This window comes from Hetaerina americana, unplaced genomic scaffold (assembly GCF_022747635.1).
Source record: "Hetaerina americana unplaced genomic scaffold, ioHetAmer1.1.p SCAF_10, whole genome shotgun sequence".
NCBI lineage: Eukaryota > Metazoa > Arthropoda > Insecta > Odonata > Calopterygidae > Hetaerina > Hetaerina americana.
In genome coordinates this window covers 3493529-3505961 of record NW_027286070.1, presented here as the reverse complement: position 1 = coordinate 3505961, position 12433 = coordinate 3493529, and the positions used below count along the sequence as shown (strand labels likewise).

The following is a 12433-nucleotide window of genomic DNA, read 5'->3' as shown; positions in this document are numbered from 1 at the left end:
ACCACCATCATGTCAGGCAAGGCGGAAGACAGAATACGTGCGTGAAATCCAGCAGCGCTTGCCAGCTTGGGAAGCTAGAATTTATTAGAAGAGTTCTGGGTGAGCGTGATGAAAAGGTCAAAGAGAAATCTTATCTTTCGCTGGCTAGGCCTCATTTAGAATATGCTGATAGTATATGGCATCCTCATTGAATTGGATTGATTTGCCGAATTGGATCGCGCGAGTGTCGAGGAGCTATATTTGTAAAACATTGTTATGATAAACGTGGTAGCATATCAAAAATAATAGAGGAGCTAGGCAGGGAACCACTCGCAGAGCGAAGGTTAAATTGCAGATTAAATGTATTGCATACATTGGAAGGATGTTTCTTTAGCGATGATGTGGAAAATGTATGCATTATTACCCTGATCTTACTACGGTAGGAGAGATCATGTCGATAATTTTTCCACGAACGATAAGGGAACAGTATATTATTGTCCGACCATAGCATGAATCATAATTGGGTTCAAATTAGTCTGGTGTATATTCATCTCTTTCCACACACCCTAGCGGTTGGCTGTAGCTTACTTAAATATCTTTAAAAAAAGATCTATTTAAATATTATCCTCTTGTACAAATCGCGATCCCCTGGTTATTCACCTGAGCACTTGCGGAGGACAAGATCTGAACACCTGTCTCTCCTTTTACGAAAAATTAGGGTTCACGCGAGGTCAAAAATTAAATACAGTCCGATGGGTTCCAACATCCTATGCCCGCCGCCGGTGGCGTGGCATAGGTTCTGGGGAGACGCGGCAAGAGGGCAGGAGGCCCAAGGCTTACCCTCCATGGCTGGTACTTCCTTCCAACAGACCAGTTATCATTTCCCATATGAGAGGCACATATCACCTACTACAAGTGCCATTACTATACACTTGCCTTAAAAATATTTGGCGAAGCACGTTGCAACTACCAGAAAATTACAAATGCATGTCCCTAGTGGCATAGTCAGCATGATTGGAAATTAGTTTGATTGGTACAAATTTATGTTCGGTAAATCGATCAGAGCATTCTGTTCCTATGAAAACTAGCCCTGACGATTCGCAGCGTACGTAAGAGATATCCAGCGGTAGCTTGGCCGGCACTCGGCCCACAGGCGAGGGATCCTGGTTCGAATTCCAGCCAGAGCGAATGATTTTTGCTACAGCAGCGATGGGTTATTTTTTCCACCAGTTTCAATGCTCTTCATGGGACCTGTAGATGAATTTGCGTTCTTCCTTGATACGACATCGGTCCCCGGATTATCGATTCGAAGCTGATTTTAATGTTCGCGTGGCGATTGGACCAATTTTATGATGGAATAAAAATAAAAGAGTTCTTCAATATAAATCTGGCACATGTATTAAGAGGCTTCTGTGATTATAATAATGGAAATGACACCTAACACTTTCTCTATAGTTTTTTTACGCTTTCCTGACGATAGCAAATATGTTGTGAGGTAACTATGGTGAATGTTTTTCCATCTATCTACCTGTCTTTTCTGTAGATTATGAAAACTTTCGGTAAAACTTCCCTGTCTTCTGCATCTTCTGTGAACATTACTTTTATTTCTTACGACGATGTCTGTCATTTTAATTTCAAATAAATGTTTTATACCAGATCTTTTATTTTTTTTATCCGTTGACAAATTACATTTGATAGTGTTTACTGTTTACGTAAAACGAACGTACCTACGCCGTGTAACAATGGAAAAACGAAATAGCCAAGGCCATAAACTTGATTGGCACAGGGATTGTTTTTAGGGGTAAAAACCTAGGGTTAAAACAAAGGGACAAGTTAGAGGATATTTTAAAATCTTACCCTCAATCACTCGAGTGTGTTTGGGAAAGAGTGACCCTCATAAACCTCAATTACACAAAAATAAGGCAAAAATAAACAAAAGGATTCAGGCTCGCAACCCCTCGATCACTCGGGTGTGTTAAAGTGTAATAATGAATCTCGTGAAACGCATTCACACCCACACAGTCAGGGTTTGCAAGGATTTCCCCTATGCCACGGACCCGTCAATCTCACAGGAATGAAAAAATCAATTTAAAAAAGGATCAAGGTTCTCGCTCACAGTCTCTCAATCACTGAGAGTCACTTATTCCTAAACACACCCGAGTGATCCAGTGGTTGTTTCCTTTTATTTATTTTTGGATTGTTTTATGCGTGACTGAGGTTCACGAGGGTCACTATTTCCCAAATACACCCGAGTGATTGAGTGTGTGACTTTTAATTTTCCCTTAAGCTGTAACCTTGTTTTTAACTACCTTGACTATTTAGTACTTACGTGTAACATTTAATTTTTGCCGGGATGCAATTTAAGATACAATTGCGTGTATTATGGGTGTCTTTATATTTACTTTTTTAAAGCTGCTAAGTATCTAATCTGTTTGGGTAAATAATTTCCTCTACTATTTAATAACCCAGATGAAAACCTGCGCTCTTGACTCCCAACTACTCTAACCACATCATGTATTCGTGTCTCCAACGCGCTTTAACTTCCACGATGCCTCGTGCGTCCAATCAACTCCCGAGCGATGAGAGGCTCCCCACACGACGAATGGAAGGACATGGCGGTCGGACGGCCTTAGGTCAATAAAACCCACTCCAACATCATGAGGAAATTTCCTTATCTACTATTTGAGCCTTCTGTTCGGTTTCAAACCATGCTATCCCGGTCAATTCGCGGGTCAATTGAGCGAATGCTTAACTTTACCGTGACTTCGAACTTCGTGTGAGCCCCGACCCTCTTCACCTCCGAATTCAGGTTCTGGAGATAATGCAGAATTTCTTCATATCCGCGCTGCGTGGCGTCGTTAGCTCGTACGTGTACAATGTAGTTTGGAGCGACGCACTCCCCGTGTGGCCTCCTTCACCGCCCGCGTCACCTGGAGAACCAACCCCCGCCCTCCCATAGAGAATTCCCCTCGAGGAGCACGATCCAACAGCTCCCTCCAGGACCCTACGTCGTAAGGGAGACATTATACGTATACCGCGGACATTAATGCTGCCAATCACAATAATTCTCTACCTTTCCGCACGCTGTCGGATTTACCTAAGCAGCGGTCTCGGAGTAAGGGTTAGGAGGGGCTGCTCGTACGATGTTGCTCTTATCCGACAGCACCTGTTCGAGACGGGGAAAGTCATTAATGTGGAGGTTTATCGTCAAAACTGTATGCTGTTTCCCCAGACATAAGTGTCCCTTTTCCTCCAACCTTATCAAAACCATTTAGTTCTGATACGAACAAAGACAAGGGTAGACCATTACCAAAAAAAGTGGGAGTTTACCGTTTAAAGCGTAACACTTGTTTTTGAGCGTTACATATAGGTCAGATGTGGAAGTAGTTTTAACATTACAGTCAAAGAGCATACGCTAGAAGTGAGGTCGAATGCGGTCACTTATAGCGAGGCACATGCCGGATGCAAGGTTATTGATGCACTGCGGATCTTAAGGGCGAACACTCAACGTCCTGGAACAATTACACATTTTGCCGCACAATTAAAATTGTTGTTATTATTTTTATATTTTTAAGGTAGATTTTGGATGGATACAGACTGTATAAGGGTACATTTCTTTGCTTCTCCTAATAAAACACCACCTGGGCCTCAATGAGAGAAGACTAACTTGGCGGATTCCATAAGAATTTTTTTTCACGGTCATCGGCGACCAAGCGAAAGAGTTATGTAGAAAGAAGTAAAAATAGTTGAATTATCAACTGAGATGGGAAACTAATAGGGCGAAGGAAGCTTGGTGGAAAACGGAAGGACAAGGTCATGGAGAGACTACAAATAAAAAGGGAAATATGTGCGCCGTAAATAAAGGCGAAAGTAACTATCTGGAAGAAAGAAGAGATGGTCCGCGCAAACTGTCAAATATAAATGCAACAATTTCAGAGTGTAAAAATCATTCGACTTGACTGGGATTCGAACCCAGATCCCTCAATATTCGGACGAGTGCTTTAGCCACTTAAGCTACCGAGGCGTCCTATTGAACTCTGAAATTTTGGAGCTTTTAAAGGAACAAGATGTTGTGACGAAATACCGTACATAGAATGTCACAGGCATTCGTAGTCTCGACCGGATATTGAGGGATCTGGGTTCGAATCCCAGTCAAGGCGAATGATTTTTACACTCTGAAATTGTTGCATTGAAATTCACATTAGCGGATGACTCCGTTAAAAGTTACTGTTGCGGCATCTCCCGCAGTTTCTTTGGAATTTGTCAAATATAAGGCAGGAAAAATATTTACCGAATCGAGAAGGATTCCAAAGGAATGGAAATATGATAATGTGGGTCCATATGGTAAAGATATAAGACCACAAAATATTGACATCGAAAAAGAATGTGATGTAAATGAGGATAGCATAGCCCCATGCATACTTGATCCCGCGATATACGAGGAGATACTCGTATGAGAGTACTGTAATCAAATTGGACTGCGGGGGTAGACAGCATTCCCGCAGAACTACTGAGTGATTTAGGAAAAAGGTGGGAGGAAGAGTTTCTATGGTATTTTTCTTCTCATAATTCGAGGTAACTAAAACAATGAGCATCATGAACGCCAGTTAGAATTGATGTAAAAATAGTATTGTACGAAATTGCAATACTCAGCAGTCATTCACTGGTGTATGCTGGTACACGCAATGTCACGCGCCGTGCTGGGTGCGCGACGAGGTTTTGGGGGGAGGGGTCTTTCACCTTCTTCAGTCCGGGGCGCGGCGTCCCCTTCGCCGGGCGACGGGGGCGTCGTGCTCTGCTGTTGCCTCGGGGGGCTGCTGACCCCACCTCCACCTTGACGCCCTTTCTCTCGCCGCCGGTGGAATTTGCTGGATACGTCCCCCCGACAGCAGATGGTCGGCGCCATCTTGGTGCGTTCCCGGACCTGCAGAAGAGAGACGGGAGGGTGGTTAAAAGCAGTCATGCCCGATAACTTGCCACGAATTACTAACATTTAATTGACCTTCTAGCGCTTTTTCCTAGCGAAAAGTAAATAAACATTGCTGGTCTAACGACGGTTAGACAAAGATTTATTACGAAAAATCATGAAATTTCATCTCTTATCATGTTATTCTTACCGCATGACCACTATCTTTCTTTTTTCGCGAATTATGCATAAATGTAATAAAAAATAATTCTTCCCGAATTATTCTGTGCAAAAATTATTATTAGCGATAAAAGATGCTAAGGCACACTAAGTTGTAGTATATCCTTTTTGTTGCGAAGGTAATCGACATTAAAACACGGGGATTATCTTTTAGATGACAAATCTCCGGCATTCATCTACTGATTGACAATAGATAAACAGGTTATCGATTTCCAAATAAATCCCAATCAAATTTACGAAAGTGTAACTGAATCGATGGCGTATGTCATCCACAAAATAGTCGACTCTTGTCGATTCACCGCCGTCTCCACTTTTACGACTGCGAACATCAAATGCATTAGTAAAATGTTTCAGTCGTTTTCCAATGAAATGTTGGAAAATATCTCCATAGTTCTTCATTTTTATATATTTTAACTATCGCAAAAATAGCATTCACCACTGCATTACCAACAACTCCTCCTTTAAATTGGTTTTAACATAACAATACAATTATAATTATGTCTGCGCCTGTGCTTTGAATAAGGTGATGATATTTGAGAGTTTATTGTTTTAAAAATTGTTTCCTTGACATTAGGATTGCTTGATTAATTGACAGGGAATTATTCCTCATTACCATCTAATCCTTCATAAAGCTTTCTGTCCGATATAAGATATATACATTATTGTACCTAGTGTCTACACTTCTGGCACTGACAATTACTTCATTTAAAACTTAATTATCAGGCAATAAGTAATTACCCACTCTTTGACTTGCTCACCGGCCGACACTCTAATCTAAGAAATGCCTACCAAATTTCAATGGTATAGGGCTCAACCTTGTGAACATTCATCTTGTGGAATGAGATAAACTTTGTCAAATTCACAATAAAATGTATTAACAGGATACGTGCTACCGGTTTTACGTCGCGCAATCAGTGGGGTTGCGCAGGAAGTGGGATTCCGCGGGGAGGGGGGCCGAGGGAGGGGGAAATAGTATTTGAATGTCACCTTAATGCTTATTAATCACCTGACTACTTTGCCCCTCCCCACTGATTGCGTTGCCCTTAACCAGCACCCCCCTCATCCCCTTACCCTCCTATTCAAACCCCCTTCTCCCTAATAAAAACCCCCTCCCATTTCCGGACCTCCGCGGAACCACAACCAACCAACCCCCTCACTTCTTCTCCCCCTATAATTTTCTCTGAGCCTTCTCGTCTATACATATATTGCAACGTGCCCTGTAAGAAATTCGTACATGAAGATTCGTACTTGTGTGATGAAAGCGTAGTAGTAGTACCGTGCTAATAATTTTTTTTTTAATTTTACATAGTTTATTTATACCTCGAGCATCGCAAAGCTCGAATACCCCACCTGATACACATCTGGAGGCTTCAGACGGATAATGAACCCTGGAGAGGTTGTATAGGTTTCCCTCAAAATACATACACTCCGTTACCGATGAATTTATTAAATTATCTTTCATCCCTTACACAATACGTAATCGTACCCAAATCATAACCAAGCGCCAGAGTATAGTATAAACTATTAAGACTAAATTTTTCTGATATTAGCAAAGACGCTTATCATTGTGTGTTGTATATAGGCCAGTATGTGCACGATTACTTTTGTATATTATCATTATTATAGGTAATCTACAGGTTAACGCAGGTTTTGGTTGAACAAGCTACCAAAAAGTACAGCGACAATTGCCTTCTCTCCTAAAAAGCACAGCCTAACATCCTTTTCTACAATTAGCAACTACGAGTACTTCCTTCTTACCTTCATTCCGTTCTAAGTCCATCTCCTATTCCTGCACCATCATCGTTTACCTAACAACCCTCTATTACACTCTTCAACATCCCACTGCCAATTATTATGCTTTGTCTAATATCTACTTCAAACTCTCCTTCCCCGCATTTCAAAAGCCTCCAATCTAAGCCCATCATCCTGCTTCAAAGACCATGTTTCCGCGCCATACAACAACGCTCCATATCAAAGTTTATCCGAGCCTTTCCTTAACATACTTACTCAACATCCCTATCATGCATTCCCTCGTTCTTGGGGAAAATGCCTCGCCTAGCGCAAATCTTGATCTTAAGCCCCCTACTACTTCGGTATTCTTGGCCTAAAACATTTTTAAAATAGGTAAACTACTCCACCAGCTCCAGTTATGACCTTTTTAAACATATGGCTTAGCTTCCCTCCTCCTCCAGAACTGCATAACCTTTGATTTATTTACATTTATTCTCATCCTATATCCATCGCATTGACTTTCCAATCCACTCAGTAATGCTTGCAACCCCTTGGCTGACTGACAAACGAACGCTTGGTCATCAGCAAACCTAACTGATTTTACGAATTCACCGCCAACTTTCATTCCTATCTCCTGTCCTTCCCAAGTCACTTTAATCATGTCCTCTACACACATATACGTTGAATATCACAGGTGATAATGGACAACCTCTCCCTAACACTGCCCATCCGGACTCTCCGACCACCGCTCACATCTGAGCAGTCTGAGACGTACAGGTTGCGGATTGGCCTCCTATCGTTCAACTGCCCTCATATTTTCTACGAAACATTCAAATGTATTGTATACTCATCATATTTTAAAGGCAGAGCCTTGTCGTTACATCAATTGGTCTTACTCCAGTGCCGTTCTTTTCAGTTCATTGTAGGTTGTTACTCTCACAGTACTTTTTATATCATCTATAAAATTCATTCTTGGCCTTCCTCTTCTTTTTTCCTATTATTTTTTGTATAGTATATTTTATTACCAATTAGCTATTATTTATTCAAAATAATCTACGAAATTATATTACGATTTAATAGCCTCCCAACGTGTAAATTTCAGATAACTGTAAACGGATCTTCGGAAAATAAAAAATAATGACATTGGTATTACGTGCTAGTTCATTCCCATTTAGGAAAATAATAATGAGTATTAGAGAGAATACATTTTATCACATTAAATTGCCGAAGGAAATAAATAATGAATCGGATTGGATGAACGCATCTTTGAAAGCACAAAGGCGAAAATCGCCATAGGTACAAAACTTTGGCCCGGAGAAGATACGACAGATCAGGAGGCTTTTTCAAAAGGTTTCATGATCTGCAGAACAGGCATACATAATAATTAATGTGGAGGAATATTCATCAAAGATAAATTAGTTGTTCATGCTATGAATGCCCCCAAAAATTATAGTAAGGATATATTTCTGTTACGTCATAGATTATGATCATAATAGACATTTATTATTCTACAGAACATCTGAACCTTCGTGTTTTCTTAAAACTCAATAACCAATTTTCCAATTACAGAGCAACAGTATAATTTTTAGTCACCGGTGATTTTATTATGCTGTCAATTAATTAGGACTCCTATATCCGTTGAAAAACAAGCAAAAAGTCGAGATTTCTGACAATATTTTCCAAATATGTTGGCAACATTCTCGTTGATAAAAATATTTAAATCCTTGAGAGGAGATAACAGCATACTAGGACGTATTTTCCATTAATACCCAAGAGATGATAACAAAGGTGGGCATAATTAAGGGCGTTAGAGATTAAAAAGAAATGGGAAATGGTGGTGAAAATGATCAAGGACAAACTTAATGAATTGAAAAATGGGAACTGTAAATGAGCCTCAGGAGAAGTTTAAACACTAAATGCGAACATTTTGTTTGGAAACAGAGCGCAGACACCAAGTACAATTGGAATAAGTGTTTAAATGTTACACTTGACGGGATGGATAAGTGCATTCCACACAAATTTCAACACGATAAAAGAAAATCACGATGCTATAACGGAGAGGCCAGGGAGAAGTTACGAAGACAAAGAAAGATAATCAAAGATTTGAAAAAAAAAACTTGAAAAATTAATTACGAGACTTTCATAAAGTCAAATAAAAACGACAAAGATTACACCCACGTCCTGCATACTTCTAAAAGTAAAATATTTTGCGATATTTAGAGGATGACCCAAAATCATTTTGTTCTCATGACTGGGAAATATGAGGGAAAAAGTGGCACTATTGTTTCATACGGCTAAAAAAGGCACTATCTTAAAGTATCTCTTTCAGAACGTCTACACCTACAATATTGGAGAATTCAACAAAGTCCCCCGCATATCTGAATATCTAATGAGAGAAATATCATGGAATGAAAGGCCCCTGGAAGAAATTTAAAAAAAGCTGCGATTGTCGAACCACACTAAGATCTATGCCCGGAATGAATTCCCACTAGAATACTGAAGGAACTCGCGGAGCCCTTCGCACCTTATTAAAAACGTTTTTTACAAGTCGATAGAATTAGGTCCAATTACCTCTAGACTGGAAAATAGCTCATATAACCCACTTCTACAACGGCGACGATATGATTTATGCCCATTATTTACAGACCAATTTCTCGGATATAGAAAAAATTACATTAACTTTTTTAGTAAAATTGAAGAAATTACCCATCCACAAGAATTATTTCGATATACATACATGTATATGAGTGTGTGCGTATGTATATATGCATGCATGCATGTGTGTATGAAGACGATTGTGTTTGTATTTGCGCAAACGTATTTCTCGTAGATCTACATAGTAACTTAGCATGCATCGTTTCTGCCTTGATTCCTCCCGCCACACACCCTTGTAGCGGCTAGTGCGATATTGTGGAAACGTAGACTTCCAGCTTTTAGAAACGAGGGCAAAAGTGGCTGGGATCCCTTTGAAACCACAGGTGGCAGAGGCCAGGGAACGGGGCCGCCTCCTGTGTGTACCCCACGAAAAGTGTTTGAATCACACGCCAAATGGTATTCGATGACCTCTTCCCTCAACTGTGGAAACATATGTCGGATTTTCGGTTTGTTTTTTTTTCAAAGAAAGAGTATTTGAAATAAAACTTGGGAGTTAATGAGTTTCAGTTGCTTGGTCCGATACGGAATGTCTGACTGCACCAGCGAATCCCTTCAAGGTGTCCGCAAAGGTGACTCACTCACTCATTAAGTTAGTGCATAATGAGACGGTCTCTCATTGAATCATCCCGCATGTACTCTCCCTCTCTCTCTCGCAGAAAACCCCTCGCCCGGAGAGGCGCACGCAAACGTGCCCCGCGAAGAGGCGATTCAAGGGGCCAAACCGCACGCACCCCTAGGCGCACACACGATGTGTAGTCTGCGGCGCAAAAATTATCCGGGCGGTTGAAGTGTCTTTCTTTTTTGGGGAGGAAGGCGCCCGTCCCCTCGGAAGCCGTTCTCGGAATTCCTTTTGTTTATGGTGGGGCCCTTTCCTCCCTCCCCTCCCCTTTTCCCGCCGCCCCGCCCCCCGAATCCCAACCAACCCGTCGGCGGCCCCCCCACGGAACACGTGCGGCCTACCCGGACGAGGAGCGGCGCGGGGAGAAGGGAGGAAAGGCGAAAAACTTGGCCCTGCCGGCGGGGAGAGAGTGAAATGGGCGACGAGGGATCTCGGAGGTGGAGATCTCACGCCCTCGCCAAATTTCCTGCTCGTACGGACGTGAACACGCTTGAACGAATTCACTGAATTTCACGACAAATATGGCGTAGCCGTTTTGGGTTATTGACCGCGGGACAACAATATAATAGATAATGCTACTCGTTCTTATGACGGGTGCGAGTATTCTTGTCACAACGAGGTAGGCTCGTTAAAATTCCGCTTTAAGTCTCCACATCGCACGGAAAAAATTCATTCGAGGTATTCCACCACCTTAGCATGGTGGGCTTTGAAATTATACTTTATAAGTATTACGATAAATTGGCCAATATGATTCAGTAACTTCTTATCTAACCATGAACGAAGAGAGTGGCCTCCGACGGGTTGAGTCCGTTGAAGGAAGATGTCAGTTCATGAGTGTTGACAGTCATAATTGTTCGTACTCTTCCCTTACTCTTCTTCGTTGACCACCTAAGCTCACCCGCTGGCAGAGATACTAAGTACATACTAAGTACTAAGGACATTTTTTGCAGGAGAGACACTGATATACGGAAAAATAATGTATTTATTTAATTGGGCGAGGTTGAGACTTGAGAGTCCCTTCTTCAACCTAACCCTCACATTATAATCATTAAAATGAACATACAACCAAACCCTAGATGGAGGAAAATCCGCCTAGGCGGTAATCGAACCCGCGACCTCTGGGTTGGTATGCGAGGACATTACCCCGCCGCCACCGGGGCCGGCGACGTAACAACGTCACCGGTAGATAGTGGGCTGCCGTATAACGATTCCGAACATCGTTGTGGTGAGAGGAATGGGTTTTGGAATTAAATGTCGGAAAATATACAGCACTTACTTAGGAAAAAACAAAAAAGTAAAAATAAAATTGTTCATCATAAAATACAGTGAAAGATGTGGATAAGCATCGCAGAACAGGTCAAATATTCGGCTGTTGCACTGATTTCAAACATTTGAAGGAATACACGCGTTGGAAGAGTATTCAGATCAACCGCAAAGAAGTTAGGTTTCATTATACATGTATTATGAAACTGTAACGTAAAGGTGACAGAGATTACATCACTTTCGTTAGGTCACCTTTGGATGCGCGGAAAATATATGAGATCAATGGGATTCATTCTGATAAAAATTTACGTATGATGAAACCATTTAAGTAACCTCAAATGACTACAATATGTACATGAAACGAAAAATATACGAAGGCTATCGGATTCACTTCTAACTTACGGACACCTCTCGCTTAACGACATACTATATGGGTATACCCCTATCTCAAACATTATGGTCTGGAAGTAGGAATTCCCGTTGTGCACCATTAATATCGAACACGTATTCAAGGTTTCATTCACTTTGAAAGAAGACTCCCATCTAAGACAGTTACTAACTCCGAGGGGATCTTCAGCCAGTTAAAGCCTGACACGAGGCATAGCGAATTCTTGACGGGTGCAGTCACCGTTTCTTGCTATCCAACTTTCAAGACTTGGATTGAAGAGGCGTTCGCACGGTCAAAGAATCTTTGATGAGAAGCCCCGTGGGGTAGTGGAGCTCCACAAGTGGCAACCGATAGCCAATGCGTTTATTGTTGAGATGTCCGAAGATAAATAAGTCGAGATGATTCAGATTAATAAATATTCAACGCTACTGGATATTTGTCATGGTCGTCTGATTTGGCTCCGCTACAATGATGACCAACAGTAGCGCATCGCTGAGCGAGCGTTTTACGTACGAGCGCTCCGATCGCGTGATTCCATTCAATAGCTGTGCACGAACACGAAATTTGCGAGGAAGGGAGTCTCTTTGAAGGAGAACTTGCGCGAATAATGACCCGATCCACGTGCAACATGGCCGCCTTTTATGATGCAAGT

The 12433-nt window shown here is 41.5% G+C and overlaps 1 long non-coding RNA gene across 1 annotated transcript in view; it reads right to left on the bottom strand.

Moving 5' to 3' along the window:
• LOC139699496 (uncharacterized) overlaps positions 1-4747 on the bottom strand; it is an 83863-nt gene extending 79116 nt beyond the window's left edge. The window contains exon 1 of the long non-coding RNA XR_011703379.1: positions 4720-4747. This is a non-coding gene — a long non-coding RNA (uncharacterized lncRNA). The remainder of the gene's footprint in view (positions 1-4719) is intronic.
• Between the last annotated feature and the right edge of the window lie 7686 nt (positions 4748-12433).